The sequence below is a fragment of the Rhea americana genome, unplaced genomic scaffold (genome assembly GCF_003343005.1).
Source record: "Rhea americana isolate MKP2758 unplaced genomic scaffold, rheAme1 scaffold_19, whole genome shotgun sequence".
Taxonomy (NCBI): domain Eukaryota; kingdom Metazoa; phylum Chordata; class Aves; order Rheiformes; family Rheidae; genus Rhea; species Rhea americana.
Genome location: NW_028186038.1, coordinates 1143362 through 1159699, shown reverse-complemented (window position 1 = coordinate 1159699; position 16338 = coordinate 1143362). Strand labels below are relative to the sequence as shown.

General features: G+C 37.0%; 1 protein-coding gene across 1 annotated transcript in view; it reads right to left on the bottom strand.

Annotated features, from left to right (window-relative positions):
* The window catches only part of ERC2 (ELKS/RAB6-interacting/CAST family member 2), a 499935-nt gene that overhangs the window by 156209 nt on the left and 327388 nt on the right, over nucleotides 1-16338 (bottom strand). The window lies entirely within an intron of this gene.

The window sequence follows — 16338 nt, the reverse complement described above, 5'->3', positions numbered from 1 at the left end:
CTTTTAATTTGGTACCCTGGAGGCCTCAATACAAAAATTACTACTCTCTAGACATCTTCCTCTCATTTACCCAGAAGTTCCCTATGGATTTATTATTATGCACTGCATCACTATGCAACTATAATTTCAGAAGCAAAGTATAACACCTAGAAAATCAGTTCCTTGATCTAACAGTTCTTGAGGAACCCTTTGCCTTTSGAATCTTGACTCCTCAATCTCAGTAAAGCAAATAGAAACTCAGAGCATCCAGAAACATACAGAAACATATAGAACTGATAAGATCACATCATAAGTAGTTCATGAGGACATATGACAACAACGATTTTAAAAACATATAGTTTGGAATCATAGATCTTGAAGCAACTTATTACTTCTTACATTCTAAACTGGTCATGGTGGCAATACCACAATCTGTCCCTTATTTTCTTAAATAAAAGATATATGTTCACTTTCTGCAACATATTCAATGATAGACTATGACATATCAGCCAAGAAAAAGCATATTATATTTAATAGCTTTTAGAAAGGAATATGTTATGGCCTATGCCTTTTTTTCAGAACTACATAAGATCAATCATTAAAATATAAACATGAATAAATGAGCCATAAATTAACCTTTAGTTTCAACTGCTAATAAAGTAACAATATGGCTCGTGAACTTCATACAGTCAAGGTGAGCTTAAAGTTTGGAATTCTCACAGTCTTCTGCTTGCCAGCAAAAATGTCAAGAAAGCTATTTCACTTTTATTTCAATGCTCCTAATGTATTAATGTAAATATTTAAAGGACAATATTTCTGATGGAGTCAAAGAAAAACAACTCATTTATTTTACTCTCTAAGTTATGAGACATGGATCAATTTTAGATAAACAGTTGCATTTTATTCATACACTTAAATAGTCTCATTTATTATTCTGTCTTCTTCATTCTAATCACGGTTAAATGATGTTTAAAAGAGGATGCCATAAGTCTCCAACAGTCTTAATTTAAATAAAAAGCTATTAATTATTTTTAATAACAGGTATTAAAGAATACAAGATAGTAAAGGGTCACAAATCTATAAAGTTAATCTGAATGTTACAGATATAAACTGTGAGATGTATTTACTGTTACCCATAAGCCTCAAAATAATGCAAAAAATTTGCTGCACAATAATTTGTACCAGACTCTCGGATTTTTAATGTTATGCTCAAATAACATACTAMTTCCCTAAAATTTTCTTTAAAACCTGAACTAAATGCACTGAAATGCAGTCAGTTAGTCCTCTCACCTTGCAGAAAGCAGAGAATTTATGCACCATATAAAATCTAATATATACATTTCTTAGCATTTAGTTCCGACAGAAAAAAAAATGGAACACAATATCATTTTTTTTTTCTGTAGTACATTTCACATACAAGCCTACTTTCTGTTTTAGAAATGTGTCTTCGACCCAGAATTTTTTTTGTTTTTTGGTAGTAATAGCATAAACTTTCTGATAGAAAGCACGAGAAACAAGTATTCTGCAACCAAAGAAACAGCATACTGCATTACTGCATAAAATATTCTTCTTCTAAATAAATAACTCTAATTTACTCCTTAGTTTCTCTGCAGTTATCTCATAGCAGATTGAATTAAAATTACAAATAAGATTAGCCAGAAATTTTGACAATGATCCAGTAGTTTGGTCTCCCCCAAAACATTTTTCAACTTGCATCATGCAACTATTTTTGTTGATGTTTTGTTGATATTTTGAACTTTTTTTAAAAAAGCAGGCTTCACAATAATCTTCTGACTTTCAGGATAGGTAGACCAAGGATCTGCCCTGTTTGCAATTAACACTAGTGGGATTAAGTTCTAGTCTTTAATTCATGGTAATTATTACTGTAAAATAAGCATCTCAGATAAACAGCAAAATGTAAGTGACATATTCTAATTCTAGAAGTATATCTATTTAATATCTAAAGGTGAATCATTGACTTAACGGTCACAAACCCAACATGTTCACGGTGAAAATAGGTGAAGAAAGCTGTATCGGAGAACTCCCAGGGTTTTAAAATCTAATTAGATTAATTTTAACTTTTTATAGGTATATCTGCTCATCTAATACCAAGTTTCATGGTAAGTACTTGCCACCTACTAGGTTTCTAATGATGTTATTTTATTACATGTAACACAGATTTTACTCTGGCTGTAAAGAACCTGCAAACAGAACAAAATTTCTAAATCGACTTGAAAACTAAATTGAGGTACTTTGAATTTTTACTTTTCCAGAATTCGCATTATTTCACGGCCTGAAGATTGGCAGTGAAAACACAAACCTGATTAGTGAGAAACGACAGTCAGAGCTACTGCCATATTTGGTACTGTTTTGACATCTGATAAGGGGATTTACTCACATTCATCTTTCTTGTATCACCAGTCAGAATAGTTACATATTCTTGTGGTCATAACTGCGCAACACTGCCTGGCCCCAYGTTGCAGCGGCAGGTGAGGTGAAACCTTCCCCAGGAGAAGAGAGCCGGCCAGCGAGCTTCAAAAAACCGGCACTCTGGAGTCTGCAGTGGCTTTTTGCAGACCCTGGTGCACTGCTTCTGAACTGGTGATGTTGAGGGCTTTCAAAAGCTAACCAGAGGTTATGAGAATGTATTTGCAATGGCAGGCTAACAAAATCTTATTTCTCAGTTGTCTGTAYGCTCTTCCATGGCGTTTATTCTCTGTTAACCTGTCCAAACGCTCACACACAATATGGACAACGTGCTGGTTCACGGTACAATTCCATTCGGGGCATCTCTGCTGCTATCTTGGCAAAGTACCTCCTATCATACCACTCCATATCCAAACAAGTCCAGGAAATAATAGTTCACAGTCATGTGAAGCAGCTGCTATTATATGACTCTATAAATGCTTCACTGAGATMCTCTAAGATTAGTATCCAATCCTCAGCACATACAGAACTTCAAATCCCGTCCCCCAAAAATTGTATTATTTTTGTCAACATATTTTTWAATTTTTATCTTTATAGTAAATGTAAGTGGTCTTGGGAGGGCTTAAACCTATGAATGCTGAGAAAAGACTGCACAAGAATACAAAGACATGGATTTCTACTGAAATCTTTCCACAGTTATGTGGAATGAAGAATACATCCACAGAAATGGGCATGTCCAAGCTCACACTGCCAGGACTCCTGAAGCTGCCTGAATGTGAGTCAGCTTCAGTTCAGAAGCTGTAAAGCCTAATTTATCTCAGCAGCAAGGTGTTTGAGCTTGGGCACAGTGCCACGCGGCGTGCTGACGGCTTGCAGGCTGGGGCTGGCTCCCCTGCRGCCTGCTGAGGGCATGGGCAGAGCGAGCCTGCATCTGTCTGCACCTGTCTGCACAGACACGCTCCTGGAGTTTGTCCATGTATTATCTACCTCTATTATCATGGATAATTTGAACAGTAATAACCTCAAATATATAATCCGGTGGCATTTAACCAGACATCCAGGTTAAAAAGAGTTCAGCAGAGCTGAACTGAACTGTACTTTCAACCAAAGGACACACTTTGTTTGCTTACATCCTTAGTAATTACGCAACTGCTTCAATGCAAAGGAAAGACAGAGAGTCTACAGAGCACAAAATAAAGATGCAGGTTATGACAGGGCATCTAAAAATCCAAAGCAACCTCCCTCACTTCTGCATGGCCTAGCCTACAAACACTGCTATAGTTCCTCCACTGAGTCCCTGGAAGGTGCAGCTTCCAAGAAGACATAGTCCATGCTAGTGATGCATCGCAGTGTACCCGAGCATTTGTGAAGCCGCTGGTGTGCCTGGTGGAGCTGGTGGAGCCCTGGAGCTCCACATCGTTACATCTCTGTGTTATTACGTATCACATGCTGGTCTGCCCCGGCCGTGAAAGTTATTGCACCACCCTGTCCGCACAGCTGAGATTTCCTGGGGAAGAACAAATCTGATGAACGGAATCAATTTACTTTAGCTACCCAGTGACTCTGCTAAAAATGATGGTGCATTACAATTTGTGAGGGAAATATYTGAAACAGATTTATCTGACCACTAGGGACAAGGCTAAGATTCCAACAAAATAACTGACAATAATGACTTTCTCACTAACAAACATGAAGTAAATTTCATTCAAAAATGTTAAGGGGTGGAAAAGTCTTCATCTAAACTCTCAGGTAAGTAGTTCACCACTAGAAACTGAATGTCATCACACATTTCTGCGTGAGGATTTTTTAAAATCAGGACCTGAACTGGTACCAAGAACAACACACACTCTGATATACTCTCCAGCCAGCATGCTTAAGAGTGTAAGTATAATTTATAATTCCTAATTATCTACTGTGTCAGCAAAAGAAATGACTATCCAAATACAGTTCTATAGAGATGTTATCACTATTTGCAGCCAAAATGTCTCCTTATTGTTTAATAAATGATGGTAATAAAATACATTTTAAAATAATTTRTTAGAGTAGTGAATTAAATGACACTCTTTAACAGTAATATTTATAAAGAGTAATCCTTTTTGCTATTAGTAGTTTTTCCTCTCTTTTTTGGCAAACTAATCCGTTATACAAATACTCGGGTAGTACTTTTAACACCAAGAAAAATCACTCTAATTGTACGTAGTAAAATTAARTAAACTCTCAGATTAATACATGTTAAATCTAACAGCATTTGTTCCATTGTAGTAAGATCTCCGTCTTATCAGTCTCCTACTTTGCATTTTCATTTGACTTATCAAATGCTAAGAAAATAATTCCTAGCARTCCCCATCTATATAGCTTCCACTATATGGTTGCCCATTACAAGGGGAAGAAGGACTTTTCCCAGGAAGAGCAAAACTCTGGAAACGAAACTTCGCCTCCCCTGGCAAAGCCTGAGTGCATTCGGCGGTATAGCAACCTCAAGTCAGCCTCCTAAATACAAAGACAGTGAATACAGCAGTATCTTGATGATCACACTTGCAACTGTGAGCTCAGGGTCTAAGGTATTAATGATTCCAGGGAGAAACACCAAGAAAGTTTGTAAAAATATCTTAATATACTTAGTGATACTTTGTACTAACAAACAAAACTAAAGATGGTAGGAAAAATCCTTTCATAATAGCCAGCAATTTATTTATTCAAGCAAGTGGAATTCCACCAAAGTCTATTCCAGATTCCATTCTGTTTGATGTTTTCATTAACTACATGAATGATGGACCAGAAAATCTGCTTATTACATTTCACTGAGGTTTGAAACTGGGAGGATTTGCAAGCACCACAAAGACAAGAATAAAAGTTTAAGGGGTCTTGACAAAACAGAGAAACAGTTTGGAAAGCTAAGGAGGAACTCAGTACTGATGATCTGTTGTGAAAACAGCAAACATCATACTGCAAAGTATAATTAGAAATAGACATTAAGACARAAGTGTCCCTTTTGATCTATTTCAGGAGGACTCAGCTGGAATACTAAATACATTCTGAACATGATTCTCCATGAAAAAAGCGGGGACCATTCAAGAGAGAGAAACAAAAAYGATCATGGAAATGACCTACAGGAACAAACCTGAAAGAGCTACAATAATTAGGCTATGAGCGAGGACATGATAATAAGAACACAGAATGTTGTTTCAGAGTGAAACAGAACTTTTTATTACTACTATTCATATCCACAGCAGACAGAACATGAATCAATGTGCATAAACTGCAAGAAGTAAAAGCTGTGCTAGTTGCCTAGCCAAGGTCTAATGATAACGGCACTTAAGTATTGCCGGGAAAAGATGGTCTCCATCATAGGAAGTCATTTTAAATAAGCTGGGCAAATATCTGTTAGAAAMGACTTCAGTATGGTTGATTGTCCTCCAAGGCCTAAGTTTACCAGCAACCGTATAATTCTATACATGTCAGCTAAAGATGGTAGGAAAAATCCTTTCATAATAGCCAGCAATTTATTTATTCAAGCAAGTGGAATTCCACCAAAGTCTATTCCAGATTCCATTCTGTTTGATGTTTTCATTAACTACATGAATGATGGACCAGAAAATCTGCTTATTACATTTCACTGAGGTTTGAAACTGGGAGGATTTGCAAGCACCACAAAGACAAGAACAAAAGTTTAAAGGGTCTTGACAAAACAGAGAAACCATCTTTAGTTGACATGTCCTCTGTCTCCTTTAATATAGTTGTCCTTGGAGCTAAGGTCCAAGATCTTTTAAATTTAATTTTCTACATCTACACTAATAAAGAACAACACAGAGCTTGAGAATGATCAAGTTTCTGTGAAAATTACCAAGATAGCAATCACAGATAAAACAGACTTTTCATTGCTTAGGCCACTCCTCAGTGAAATACAGAGATATCTTTCCTTGGAGGATCTATCAACTATTAATCTGATAATAGTCATGGATTTTAGACAAAGGAGCTCATTTAAATCTCTCAGCAAAGTCACTGGAGGTGGCATTAAAGAATAATTTTAATTAAAGAAAAATACCATACACAGGACTGGAGAAAGCCAATGATACCAAAGTAACTCAATTATAAACGTAACCTGACATCTGAAAAGTGCAATCTTATAGATCTCTAGCAACACAGACGTAGAGTATGCATTTGGGAAAGTGTCTGTCCTGAACTGAAAAAAATTACTTAATATGAAAAGGAAGCCGTAGTATACTAGAAGGGAAGATAAGATAATGCAAGAAGAAATAAATCCATGAAAGACTCTGTTGAACGCCAAATTGAAAAAGTATATTGTAAACAGTATTTTATCAAACCGCAGCCTAAACAAACGTCAAATGGAATAATTTTTTAACAAATATGGGCAACAACTGAGCAAAAAGGGTTGTTCACTAACATATATTTAGTCAAGATTAACTATGGATAAAAGAATGTATTAAGAACAGATTTAATAACCCTGAACTGTCATTCAGCTTGCAGGAGGTATTCAAGATACAGCTAATAAAACACAAAAAATGGTTCTAACCACCCACAAAAAAATTCTCAGTAGTATAAAACACTGAAGGATGACCACTAAGATAAATGCTTTCTTTTGAGAGCTGCCTTGCAGTTAACCTTCTTAAAGAGTCTCCCAGAAACCTCTAATCATAATACATTGCATCGCCACTTATCACAGTCAATTTAGAAGTGAACTCTGTAAACACTCCTGCTTTACTCCCCACCTCTGTTAGTCTAAGAATAATTTTCTGAGCTTTAGTACAAGAACCCCTGACAACGTTCAGGGAGGCGGGGGGAACTCGGAGTAACAGTCCAATGGCAATCCAAAAGAATTCCAGGATTAAGATTTATAGAAACAAGATCTTTGGAGAACTTTTACAGCCTTTCTTATTTAAGCTGCTCGGCACAAAATACAGAAATGCAACTTAAAAAGTCACCATTAAAGTTAAATCAAGTCAGAAATGTTTGAAATAATGATATACAGTAGAGTACTCAGCCAGCTTCTCACGTGCTAATCGTACTGAAGGAGAAAAAACAGCTCAATCAACTTTTTCCCTTTAATTATTGTTTTCTTTCCCTCCTGACCCCCAGTATTCAACCTTAAGTTCAGTAGGAGGTGACTAGAGATAGACGGTGATGAGAGATCCTGTTTGAAACAGCTTCTCCCTGTCACTCCTAAAGCAAATAAATGGTTTGTTAAAACATGCTGTTAATCCATTATGGATGTGCATGCATCTTAGAAAATAAACTACAGAATATTATTGGTATTTTAAAGCTTTTTCTCTAAAAAAGAAAACATACCGGTCACACGCACACATTTTAAATTTTCACATCCTGCCGCAGAGTCCTCCGGCTAAGCGGGTTGTGTGATGCAGACACCTAAGTTCAGTCACCACGGACGATTATTCTGAACTATATTCCCGATGCTGGCAGAAAACTTCTCCCTCAGAGAACATGGCTACATACCCTTTGCAAAAGTAACGATTTGTAACTTCTTTTGAAAGAACAACGCTTTTACGAGTCCCTCGAAAATACTTTCCGAAGGGAACTCGGCATGAGCTGACGCTTCCGGCCGGCCGAGCGCCCTCGCGGCACGCGCAGCGGGGTGCCGCAGGGTGCGCCGTGTTCTGAGAAAGATTTTGAAAGGTAGAGAGGGAACTTGGCGCCTCTCTTCCAGGGCCCATTTTCCAAGGAGAGGTAGGCCCTCCACTGCCCTTTGAGCTCTCTGAACTCTTTTGGTCCTCATAATGTTGCACTTCTCATGTCTTGAAAATTCGTGTTTTAGAAATGACAGTCAGTAAAGCAGACCCTCTCAGAAAAGAGGCATATTCATCTCTGCAGCCACCCACCTCATCGTTTCCTAGATCACACGTCCATAACCACTGCGTTATCATCTTCCTCGAACTGACAGCGTTGCTCACGTGTGAAGAGCACAGAGCAAGCTCAGGCTCTGTGAGGAACGCAGAGGAAACAGACTTCACGCTGCTGTGTAACGCAGTGGAAGTTGGAAGGTGCCAATTATTTCTGCCTCTTACAATTTTTAACTAGAATTGCCTCCTTTTGTCCATTTGGCGTTACACAGCTCCCCTCGGGAATGCAAGCACCGCTTAGTTAAAATACGCCTGCCTGAAACACATAACCCAACACAGCGCAGAGACGGGGAACACCTGAGAACAAGGACGACGACGGCTGAACCCACGGGGCCGAGTTACAGGGGAGCACAGCGCTGCGCAGAGTCCACCGAAGTTAAGCAGGAAAACAAAAGCAAAGGTAATCTGTCAGTGTCGGCCCGCCCATCCTTCAGCGCTGCCTTCAGTGTTTACGGACGACAAAGATAAAAGCGCTCCCCGGGATGAATGGTTTGATCYCTAGAATATAGTTTTTCAACTATCAAATAATTGTTTAACTTTAGAAAAAGCTACTATTGCGTAGTAGGAAATTGCAGWGTGTGAAATATTTGAGTCACAAAGACATATAATATTGAGAAGTAGAAATAAGATATTACAAAACATAAACCAGTCAATTGTATTCTGTCCCAGATTTTGAATTGACAATATATTCCAGATACATAGATTATAAACTAAATGCTAAAGAATGAGAGGGACTTYCATTTCACTTTTATGAACAGGGTGATCAACAAAACAATCCTTCAGGCAAACAAATAATATAAATAAAAAGATGTTAAAATCTTCTGTTTCATACCTTTGTCTTGTAAACGTAAGGAAAATACTGCCCTGGTTTTGGAAATAGAAACTTAAGGACCTGCCCCCTAATTTGCACAGAGTTAAAGCAGCAGCCCTTGAATAACATAAAYTATAAAACTCGTAAAATCCAACGTTCAGCACATTAAAATTTAGAGTGAACTGTAGAGTGAATAATTAGCTCCATTTTAAAACAACAAATAGAAACCAATATGAATATGCATTAGACTTTATGCCTTGAGCTTTACAGTATGTTAGAATGCAAATTTGAGAAACAATACTGCCTGAATACTCAGGATTAACAAAATGCACTTTCATGGCAGTGCATAATTAATATTTGAAAACTGATCTGAGGGCAGAGTTTAAATGCTTACTTACTAAATAGGGTGTCAGACAGAGATTATGTAAACCCATGTCAAATAATTTCCACTAGCCACAAATATACCTTTGAGTAGAATTCAGTATGTCACTCCTAAATGAGGAAACTCCTGAGAATTTTGGACCTTTCCAACATACTGACAGTTTTAATATGCTGTTCTAGATAAAACAACACTCCAGAATTTCCGKCTAAGAAGGAAAAGGGTTATTGGCAGGAAGCCACTTCCAGGAAGGCTTTATTATATAACTTTTTTCCTGGCTTTCTGGGTTATAATGCTAYTGCAGATGCAATTATTTAGACCTGTTAATTCAGAATCACCATTACAACTGGTATGTATTGTATGATGACATTTATTATTTACTGCTACACTACGAGTAAACGCAAGGAAAACCGCTACACAAGTTAAATTAGAAGGTAGAGGAAATTCTACAAGTAATTACAATTCACYACTTTTTGTTTTTAAAAGTATAATATTTTAGTTAAGCTTGCCTATCCGAGAAAACACTGCTAAGAAACAGAATAAACTTAAAAAAATCTGCACTGCGTATATTGTTTCTGAGGACTTTATTACACTGGGAACCAATTGGCTTGATATATTCATTATCAAGCCACAGAAAATTTTAATTATTGGTGTTAATGGAAAAATTATTGCAGCTAAGTATCTGAGTAAATAAGATAATTAAGATAATTAAATACTCAATTACTTATTTGCAAACTAACAGGATACCATTGCTTTAATTGCATGAAGTCCTAAGGTCTGATTATAAACTTTTTTTTTTTTCAGAGAACATTTATTCAAACACCTCCTCTAGTTCATTTYACTTCAGTGAAAAAAACCTTCATTTTTTAACCAAATACTACAAGCCCGACCTAAAGCATATGAAAACAGTAACTATAAAATAGGAAAACATCACCAAAGACAATGAAAGCCTAGAATAGGCCCAAGATATTTTAGATGGAAGCAGAGAGGCAATTAGACAACAGCACACAAATACTTCCCTAATTAGTATCTTAAGAGATTGGGAATGAAAGAGAGAGGATACCACATGATGTTACTTAATGATACAACTTCCCTGCTAATGGAGCTATTCACAAGCATTGCCAGGAGCATTAACATCATCATATGATTCAACTTTGCATAAATAAGTTTGCTCATTGATCTTCTTTAGTGGGTTAACTGTTTCAAAATTTGTTTCAGACTAAGGAAGCATTTTAAAAGATAAGGCAGTTGTACAGTGTTAAAGATGATTCACTTTGACTTACACAGTGATTTTCTCAAAGCAGAGAAAAGAGAGACAGGGTACATCATTGAACTCTATGCGAGAAAAAACATGATGCCCAGCAATAGATATGTCTATAAGGTAGTTAGGAGTCATCACAATAGGAATCCATTTGTTAGACATTTTAAGGTATTTCCGTAACAAATTGTACAATGTTTAGTCTTGACAAACAGGTAACCTCTTACATATCGTGCAAAACTAACAGCACTGGTAGATGAAGTTCTGTATTGATCTGAGTAACATTTTCAGTAGTCTTTAAGAAAACTTCTAAAACTGAAAGACTTTTACTGAGGGCAAGGAGAGTCTCTATTTGAGCCGAGACTGAGATAGTTTCAATTGTACTATACGAATGGATGATAAATTAAATTAATTATATAACTGCATTAAATTACCCAAAAGTCATCTGGTGATACTTTTTTAATTCTTACAATCAGTACTGACTCAAAAAAAGTGAACTAGAGTAAAATACTTTATACGGCATTTACTACTAGTTAGATGGCTCAAACAAACTGCTTCTCCTTCCTTGCCAAATTTTTCCTTTAACTACCACCTCTTTCCCTCCTTACATCTCTCGCTTCTGTAGATATCAGCTAGGTCAGATGTTATCTGTTTCATTTGTGTATTCTCAAGGATATGTTATATTCCTTTAAAAAGAACAAGCAGAGGTGAACCTTCCTGGGGAAAGGGGATATTAAAGCTTCTCTGGAGGAGCTACTGTGCCTGYAAGGTAGGAAAGGTGAAGGAACCACGGCAGGGAGCTGGGGACTAGCAGCTTGTAAGGACACCCAGACTGCAAGGCAGCGTTCACWGGGGACAGAACAGTCATCAGAGGAACTTGTGGGGACTGGGCAGAATTTGCTGCCACTCAAAAGTCATTGTGCTTGCTGGAGGAAAAGGCACATTTTCAGGGGGAGAGTTATACGTAGATCTTTTAATTTCTGGTCAGGCATTCCTAGTTGTTTTGTGTTTTCTTTGTTTCAAAAGTTATATTTTTGTTTTTATTAAAATTATCCTTCTTTAACGCTTAAAAGTTTTTCACTCATCTCTGAGGAGCTCTGGAGGGGTGCTGGGGAGAAACAGATCCACGGCAAAACTGTAGCCAACTTGTGGCCCTGTCACAAGACATCAGACTTTCAGACACTTTTGTCTGTAGTCACTCAGTCATGYCTCCATCAACCATGGGATCTAAGATCCATCCAGATGGCACACAGCTGAGTTTACTCATCAGTTAGACCCATATACATTGGCAATGAATGTACTGTCGCAATCTTCAAAGTGACAGTGGAGCAACAGGACGACTGCGTCTAGTGGTCTTGTATATATTTTCAGGTCCTTTCTCCCTAATTTAGAATCCAGAATTTTTCTCTTCACTGTTTATGCTTTTGACTTTTGCAAAACTACAGGAGTTAGTAATGTTTCTCTTCCCTTCAGTTGTATCTGCAAGATTTGTAAGGCCTGGGAGTCCCATTCCTCACTTACTACACTTCATTAACTGGGAAGATACAGATGATTTTTCTGTGTGAAACAAAATAYGGTGAGCCTGGAGTCAGAAGTCTTTTTTAAGGTGGAGTTTTACAAATATTAAGAATTAATCTAAAAGCCATCAATAAATTAATAGTACAATAGTATATACTGCTTCAAAACATTATCTAGATGTTATTTTGCAAATTTGGGATTTCTRTATCTTAAAAAAAACACAAGTCTGTGGCAGAACACAGGGCAAAGAGATGCTTATGGTCACACTAAAATTTAACAACTCTAAGAAGTCAACAAAAAGTACAGAATGCTCAGCATTTGGCAATCAAGCTTCTTAAACCTGTGCTACAGATTACAAGAAGAGCAACACAAAAGCAGAGGACGCAATTTCATGAAAGAAACAAAATCAAAAGGGACTGTTAATGAAACTCCGACTCCTGCATCAGGCTGGAYGATGCCTTTTGGCAGAGGGGGGAGGGTGAAAATGTTATAGTACGCTTAAATCTTAACAGAGAAAAAAATGTAATAGTTTAAAAGAATGTTACGTTACAGTGGAAAAAATTAAAGTGCAGCTTAAGAACATCACGCAGAACACAAATAACTTCAATTTTTAATTTTTCAATTTTCTATTTCAAAGTTGGCATTCAACAGTGATAACATTTTCTGATTATATTCTGACACAAAAAAATGTGGAAAATATTTGCGCAGTTCTGATAGTAAATTCATACAATCAAGTTTCCCTAGGGATAGCCCCAACAAGAGGTCAGTTAGAAAATTAATTTAAATTAATAAAGGTTTCTGAATWTCTAGAGAGGCCTTCATATGGTCAGAAATTACAAATTGCTTCCAAAGCCTGAGGCACAGATTGTAAGTAGAGCAAAAATCAATGGTGCTTTCGCAATAATATTAACCAACCAATTGCAACAAAAAAAACGTTCATTTAGAGCCAGAGGACACTTTCGGGGCTTATGCAAATCCTTGGTTGGTTTATTTTTAAACTATGTACAAGATTGTACACTCAAAAAAACCTTGCAGAACTTCTCAATAATCTCTAGAATCCAAGACAGCAGAAACAGAAGATGTTTCTAACCAGGCTTTTGAACATTACCTCAACAATACCTGAACTGACAGCGCATCTGGAAAGAATCGTGACAGAAAGAGATTAAGAGACTAAGTAGTAGCTGCTATGGAAACTGCTTTCTTAAAATACTATACGGGTGGCCTCATGACTCGTAAAAATAATATGATCCATTTTAGGATGAACTGCCACTAGAAGGAGGAATGCTAATATAGGCAAGTGCTCTAGTGTCTAATTCTATAAGGAATGAAATGACAGCTGTTAATTACTGCAATGAGCCGAGATTCTGTACAGGTAGTAGGAAATAATAATCTAGGTCTTAAATAGCAACTCAGCAGCTCAAAGAAGCCTGAACTAACCAAATCAGAGCCAAYGTAACTAAACACAAAGGTAGGCTTAGGATTTTTTTCCTGTTGTGCAGAAAAATACTGGTTAATTAGTGCAATTCAACACTGCAGATGGTTATCCTTTGAATACACTGTTCAAGACAAAACAAAATGCCCATTCACTACATATAAGAACACTTTACAATATTCCAGCAATGATTTCAAAGCATTTACTTCAATACTATTCAGGTGAGCTCACTAGAACTCTATTTCCCCAGATAAAAAAATAATGCAAAAACTTGCCAAAAAGCTGAAGAAATAAGAAACAGCAAAATCAATGTTATTTTTCTGTAATATAAGAATAAACGTAATCAAACCTTCAGGTCTGTATCAGGTGCATATAAAGTTCAACCATGTCTCCCTTCATTCTTCCAAATAGAGAAGCAGATATAGACTATTTCTGTATTCATTACCAAAAATTTTAATCCAGCAGTAAGAAYGCAATGCTTCGGTTAGTGAAGAACTGCTGGTTTTTAAAAAGTAGGGCACATTGTATAAAAATCAAATAAATACAATATTTTAAAAACAACATTAAGAAACTACATTCAAGCAGCACAAAATCAGCACAGACAAAATCAGTTCGGATGTTCTGCCTATGTTTAAACTATATTATGTGAATATTGCTCGGGATTCCACAGTTAAGGTTGACTTAAGTTTATCCTTAAGGCAGACATTCATATTATTTAAGTACAAAGAACAAAGTATATTTCTCCCCAAATTACTTCCATGCTTCTGAACATTAGTGGAAGTTACTTTGCAATGAACAATTACTAACAGCTACAATTGTTTGGGCGGAACAGAGTGCATATGATGCTTATAAAGGCTGACATATTCAGTTCACATTTACAGGAAGCAGACTAGCTTGAAGCAAGATTGCTGAACAAGGAGCTTACATATCAATGCTGACTACCATTAGTAAAAGGTAAAGCAGTCTACTGTACGGGAACAAAAATTCACATATGTTGACAATACCTCCAAAATAAATAAATTTTTTATGTTTTCTAAGAAGTCACTGTCTCAGGCATTCACATTTTAAAGGAAAATTATTTGTTCTTCCCTACAAATAATACAGTACGTAAGACACGTGCACTTTAGAACTGATACTAATAGATGTTTGCTCAGCTTTTTCAACAAGTAGAATATTYACTACCAATGATAATCAAATCCTACGCCGTTACTAGTGAATTCTTGATAGAGCTTGAATGTGGAATAAAAAGTAATTTTYGAAGCCTTTCCATTTTGAAATCACATCTACGTCACTAGCTGTCCCCCTTTTGGCAGCTGAGAATCTCTTACGGAGTAATGCCTCCCTGAGGCCACCACCTTGACACTGCTCCTGCTCTCAGCCTTGGGCTGTTGCTGCCTGTCTCCTCGTTTAGTGGGCATGGCTGCCACTTTCACACCAGCCCTGGTGCCATCAGCTCCTCTGCATCTTGCACTTATGCCAGCACTGACACCAAGCCAAGGAGAAAGCAGTTCCCAGTGTCCCATATACTATATCTAAAAACAACCAGTTCTAATTCCTCTGAGCTGAGAGATGGATGGTGCCCCTACAGTGACTCCTCCCGCCAGGAAACAGCTCTAATTCATCAAAGGACCAAGGCATATGCACATATTGATTTTTGTGCTTATGCAGAGAGAAGTCTGAGTTTTTCAAGCGAAACTTAATGCCACAGTTTAAAAATGGCAGAATACTGTAACTCTCAGCAACTATGACTTTTTCCAAGTCAGCAATAGAAGGGATCACTGAAAATGACTGCTGCGCCTCACTAGTGACGTGTTAAAGCTGTTGATAACACTTTCTAACTATAAAGCTGTGGCCATCATTTTCTAGGGATGGATCTAACACTAATCATCTTAATTTATTGCAGCAGTGAAACCTCAGCTGCTGCAGGAGAGGAAAGAAGTAGATGTATGTCAGCTACCTAAASAACAAACAGCATTCGCCAACAACATCTACCATCTTGCAGAATCATTTTTTAGCGCTCTTCTTGATGGTGAACTGTTCAAACTCTGTTCTGAAACATAGAAGTAAACCCCACCAAATTACAAATTGTTTCACGCAGTACATATGATAATATGAGACTACAGTTTCTCAAAGAAGCCATAACTTTTTTAGTCTAGTGATTAGAGAAAATGGAGCTCACTGAAAAAGTTCAAGACATCCTGAGGTTCTCTTCTGCACAAAAACTAAAATGCTGAGAATTCTACAATCAACAGTGCAATTTTTAGACTGTAAAAACAGACACAGTAAATATTACTTATTCCAATCAGCTAAGATCACTTTTAGGGAACCTTATTCATGAAACTATTGTAATTAAATCTTATCAGAGAGTCAGAGCCTTTGGCCTTGCCCAGTGCAAAATCGCAGTTTTAAAGTATTACATGATTACAGCCCACTATAATGAAGATAAACATAACCATAGCTCTTTMGGAGTCCTCTATTCAAGCAGAAAGCCCATAATAATAAAGAAACYAAGAGAGATTGCTGGCAGCCTCTAGGGCAACCAGGTACTCTCGAGGATTAAAAGCATGAGAAAGAGAAGTCTTTAGTTCTTTGCTTAGTATACTGCAGGCCCATAGAACAGAGATAGCACTTTTCTGTATCTTCCYTGGTCCTAACCAT